The sequence below is a fragment of the Triticum aestivum genome, chromosome 5A (assembly GCF_018294505.1).
Source record: "Triticum aestivum cultivar Chinese Spring chromosome 5A, IWGSC CS RefSeq v2.1, whole genome shotgun sequence".
In the NCBI taxonomy this organism is placed as follows: domain Eukaryota; kingdom Viridiplantae; phylum Streptophyta; class Magnoliopsida; order Poales; family Poaceae; genus Triticum; species Triticum aestivum.
The window spans coordinates 640,853,832-640,859,831 of NC_057806.1; positions in this window are offsets into that span (position 1 = coordinate 640,853,832).

A 6,000-nucleotide genomic window follows, 5' to 3' on the forward strand; every position below is an offset into this window, starting at 1 on the left:
GGGTGATTAGATATTAGAGGTTAAATTGAGCAGTGTTGAGGGTGATTAAATATTAGAGGTTAAAATAATTCAAAAATTTAAAAATTGGGAAAAAAATTCAAAAAAAGTTTAAATTTTTTTTCATATTTTTTTTAAAATTTATAAAATTCCTTAGTCCCAGTTGAGGTAACCAACCGGGACTAAAGGTGGACCTCCAGACAGCGACCACATGAAGGGCCTTTAGTCCCGGTTGATGTAAGAACCGGGAATAAAGGGAAGGCTTTATTAACGACCCTTTAGTCCCGGTTTAGGAACCGGAACTAAAGGCCCTTATTCTTATTCTACTAGTGGCTCCTCCCGTGACAACATCCGTCGCCGCCGCAGTCCCTCCGTCGCCGCCGCCGACCTACGCTGCTGCTTATCCGTCACCTCTCTCTTGTAACCGCAGGCCAGCTCGAGCCCCTAGCCCTCACCCATGTTAGACACCTCCACACCAACCCCGATTCGCTGCTTGGTGCAAAAGGTTGATGAATCGAGACCTCTTAACCGGCGCTTATAGCACCCAAATTAGAAGCCGGTGCCCGTCTAGGCTGGCCCATGTAGCTCTCAGTCGCTCCATGAGTTTTCTCAGTTTTGTTTTTCATCGACTCATACGCTTCAACTCCCACTCGTTCTTGGCTATTGGTTTAGAGGGAAAAACTAGCTATTGTTTCTCTATTTTTTGCTAAAAAAACACAAGTCCGCACAAATTTAGTGAAATTTACAGAAATATGAATTAAAAATCACGAAGTTGAGATAAGTTTGTGAATTTGGAAAAAGTTTGTGAAGTTGAGAAAAGTCCGTGAATTCGATAAAGTTCACAAAATCAGGAAAATTTCCATAATTTAAAAAGTTCATGAAGACAAAAGAAGTTCATGAATTCAAAAAAAATACAAATTTGATTTTTTTATGAATTTGAGAAGTCCGAGAAGTGAAAAAAGTTCACAAATTCAAAAAAAATCACGTAATTGAAAAAGTTCATGAATTTTAAGAAAATGTTCATGAAATATAAAATAAAAAAGTAAAACAAAAAAGAAATAGAAAAAAGAAAAGAAAAGACAAGGAGCACAAAAAACAGGAAGAAAAACAAAAAACCTACCGAAAGCTTCTAGAATCTTCCAAAAACTGGCCAGAAGCTTCTAGAAGCTTCCCATAACCTTCTGTGATAAATGAAGCGCAGTACGCAGTATGTCCCTGTATGGGGTAGCCCGTTACAAAGGTGGTGTGAGCATCATGTATGAAAACGCCCTGTAACGATTCTAAAATTAAATTAAATTTCAAATGCCCTGTAACCGGTGCCTTAGGGCGCTCATCCACCAATGGCTTCTTCTTTGGCCGATTTTGGAGCTGGAGAAAACAAGTCACCCGACAACAAATGAGAGTGACTTCGTCCAATTGACAGCTTTGAAAGCATCTCGAACCCACTCTTTCCTTGTTAAGTTCTTTTTTTATTTCAATTAAAAAAATCTTAATTTCATTTCTTTTACGGCTATTGCTTGCTTCATAGTATGACCATTTTCTCTTTTTTGGCTTAAAAAGAAAAAAATTGAGAGAAAGCAACTTATTAAATGGGGAAGGAATTGAGAAGGATTGGGAGCAACTAGTTAACTGAGCGCTCCTTCGGGAGCCTCGCAACGATCAGCGCCACTTGGCGTGCTCTCAACCATTCGTCATGTGTCGCGCTCTGGACGCTCCTTTCGGATTTTATTTTTTTATTTATTTTTTCGCATATGTTTTTCGGCTTTTTAAACATTTTTTTTCGGGTTTTTTCGACGTTTTGGTTTTCCCCGGTCTTCCATAGCTTTTCGATCAAAAAAAATTGAAAAAAAACATTTGCGCGAAAAAACATGTTTTTTTTCTTTCGCGAAAGTCACGGTTTTTTTTCCACGAGAGGAACGGTTGTGCTTTAGTGAGAGTCGCGGCCGTGCCTTTCATAAACGGAAAAAAGACATGTTTTTTGTTTTTTTTTCTTTCGCGAGAGGCACGATTGTGCTTTCGCGAGAGTCACGGCCGTGCCTCTCGAAAAGGAAAAACAAAACACGTTTTCTATTTTGTTTTCTTTCGCGAGAGTTACGGGTTTGCTTCCGCAAGAGACATGGTTGTGCTTTCGCGAGAGTCACAGCCGTGCCTCTCAGAAAAAGAAAAAAATACGCGTTTTCTGTTTTTTCTTTCTTTCGCGAAAGTCATGGTTTTGCTTCTGCGAGAGGCACGGTTGTGCTTTCGCGAGAGTCACGGCCATGCCTCTCGGAAACGAAAATAAACGCATTTTCTGTTTTTTTCCTTTCACGAGAGTCACGGTTTTGCTTCCCCGAGAGGCATAGGTGTGATTTCGCGAGAGGCACGGGCGTGCCTTTTTTGGAAAGGGAAAAAAACCATGCTCTCGGTTCGGTTTTTTTGTCTGGTTTTTATGAAAAAAAGTTCGTCAAAACCTATCAACATGGGATCTAGTTTTGAAGACCTCGACGCGAGGAATCCAGCGGTAAAAACGGTTTGAAATTTAGACGCACGGTTTAAAAGATAAAATATTTTAAATAACGAAATATGTATCTGGCAACCATGTGGCAGATTGCAAAACGATCTACCGCATCCGGCGCCGTCAGATCTGGCAATCGCTCGATCTGCATCTGCTCCGTCCGCAACTCCTATGCCCGAGCGTCTAGTCACGGCGCTGCGAGCACGCATTGACCAGCCATCAACAGCTTCGATCGAACCACCTGTTCCCTTGCACCCCTCGAGCACCAGCGTCTCCTCAAGTCGCCGCCATAGCCTGCTGCTCCGGCGAGCAGCTCCTTCCATGGCCAACACTCGCCGGTGCAGGAGCTCCATCACCATCTCCATGGGATTCCTGCCTCCCTTGCAGCCCATCGACGACCACGTCCTCTACACATCTCGGCCATAGCAGCCGCTGCTGCCCGCTGTTCTGCTGGCCACGGCCATAGGCTCCGGCCAGCATCGATCTCCTTCATCTTTGGACAATAAGTTGCATGCTCAACTAAAACGGATTCGTAAGGAAGAGATCTACGAATTTCATGTTGAAGTCCACGCGATTCGTAGCCTAAATCAACAAGTATGATGGATAATTGGGAGTTCTTGGTCTCTGTGTTTTCTGTTTTCAGTTTTCACAGGTTTAGTTGATTAGAGGTGGAAGACAACTCTCGGTGGGCTTCAGAGAGAGAAAAGAGTTGGGCTGGGCCCAATGCTGGGTAGAGACCTAGTTAGGAAAAGTTAATGTTGGCTAAAGAAAACATATTTTATGGGTCTTTTAACTTCACTGGTGCATCATTTGTACTATATTTTAAGAACTAATATCATGCTAACTCTTGACCCAAGAAAGATTGATGTAGAAAAATACCCTCGATAACTTCTATGTAAATATCATGATAATTTATATACAATTGATCTGATAATTTACGTACAAACACCACAATAAACTTGACATAGAAAATTAGTACTAAAAACAACCCCCGGTAACTGTATGCAAATAGCACGGTAATAATATGCACTGTAGAGATGATAACTTGCGCAAAAACACCACGGTAATTTTGAACCAAGGAAAAAAGTTATTAGAAACATACCCCGCAGACCTGATAATTTTACCCACAAACATCATGGTAATTTTGACCCGAGGAACAAAGTGGTTGAAAAACATAACCACGTTAACTTATATGTAAATAATATGATAATTTACGCTCCGTGGACTTGATAACATACTTACAAACACCACAATAACTTTGACCCCAAGGGGTGTATTACAGATGTGCCACCGGTAATCTCTATGTAAATAACGTGGTAATATAAGCACCGCTTAACTGATAAACTTACATACAAAACATGATGATAACTTCCTGACCCCGAAAACTTTTTGTTGACAAACATATGCTCACTAATTTATGTGTAAATAGTACGGTAATATATGTGTCTCCATTGACCAAACATGGAAAAGTTGTTTAATAACACACACTTGGTAACTTATGTGAAAATAGCATGGTAATATACGAATAAGCACCGTGGTAACATTTTTTAGAAGGGCAAAAGTTGTTGAAAAACATATACTCGATAACTTGTGTGTAAGTGTCATGATAATATACGAAGTGCAGATCTGATAACTTGGGTATAAACACCATGGTAACATTAACCAAAAGGGGGAAAGGTGGTTGAAAAACATACCCTTAGTAAATTGTGTGCAAATAACATGTTAATACACAAACCAAAGAAATGATAACTTATGTACAATGACTGTGGGTAATTTTTTCGAGGAAACACCGCGTTAATTTTCGACCTATGAGAAAAGAATTATTGGAGAATTTACCCTAGTAACTTATGTGAAAATTGCATGATAATAGACGAAGTGAAACTTGATAACTATATAAACATCGCGGTAATTTGAAACATGGGATGTAGTATGTCAAAATTTCATGTTTTTTTGTCCTTTTTTTATATGCTATCAGGCTTTCTCTCAAAACCATAACCTACACTCAAAATGCCATGGTAACTTTCATGAAGGGGAAGGGGGTTGATCAAACATACCCCCCCCCCCCGCGCACTTTAAATTCTATGCAAAATTACGATGTTGCACATGTGCACATGTTAAAGTTATTGTGATTTTCACGTTGTAGTTACCGGCCTTCTCATGATATAGTTACCAGCTTTACCATGTCATTTTTTTAACCAGGGGTGTTAATGTTTGAAGTTATCAACATGCACATGTCATAGTTATCATGCTGCTCGGCCAAAGTTATCAAGTCTAAAATTAAGCTTTTCATTGCCGAAAAAGGGTTTTCCCCCGCTTTGTATACAAGGCAACCAACCGAACCATACAGAGATAGGTGCTGGGGCGGAAGCAGTACAGTCATGCCCAAAAAAACGACAGAGAAAAAGCAAAAGAAACAAATGCCGACAACGGCGGATTAACAAAACAAAGAAGCCTCGTGATTGCTGCGTCCACCGGGATCTTCCACTAGGCTCCAAGACTCCGAAGCGCCGGCACCTATCAACACCTCCAAGAAGGATCGCGACGATGACGACGCTGCTGCCAAGGGTTTCCCCCGGTACACGACGAGGCGAGAGGAAGGGTAGCCCCCGACGCCCTCCCGGAAGGTCAGGTGGCACGCATAGGCGCCACCGCGCCGGTGTCGGCCACGCCGACAGGGGTTTCTCCCGATCCCAACCCGCACCTCGGGCACTCCGGATCCAGCCACCAAACCAACCGCCACCATGCGCCAACGCGGTCATGAGGCCCCCACGCCATCTTACCACGGCACCGCAAAGTAAGGACAGCGCGGCGAAGAATCAGAGCTAGGACTAGGGCATCAGCACCGTCGGCACGCGGGAGGGCCCCACCTCCACCATCAGCGACGTTAGCCGTCCAGACGCAATACCAGGAGCACACCAGGCCCGGCCGAGCCCTCATGGGTCCGTAAAGCTCCCGCCTTCGCGCTGCTGCCGGCACGCCATCGGCGCCGACGCCCCATATCCGAGCCGCTCCTCCTCCTCACCGCGTCGTAGACAACGAGGCCACGACGGGGGGCGGCCCGCTAGGACCAAGATGGGGCCCACCGGGCCCAGATCTGGGCCGGGGCGCGACGTCGGCCACCCCGCACCACCACGCCGCCCCGCCGCCAAGGAGCAGCGCCGCCACCACATCCGCCGCCGGCCACCCAGCCGGGTCACCGGGCCGCCGCCCAGCCGAGCGACACCGCCGCCACCCCCCTGCCCCGGGCTAGGAGGACACGCGCGCGGGGAGAGGAGATCATGCTGCCACCGGCACCCCTCGAGCCGGAGCCAGGGGCGCCCGACGGCGACGGCAGGGGAAAGGAAGGGGAGAGGAAGGGGAGGCGAAGCCAAGTGGAGAGGCGCGGGGGCCGCTCGGCCGCCTCCCGGGGAGGCAGCGCGAGGGCGGAAGGAGGGGCGGGGAAGGGAGGGCGGGGGAAGGGAGGGGCGGATCCAGGCCGCACGCCGGCGAGGGTGGCCGGATCCCACCGG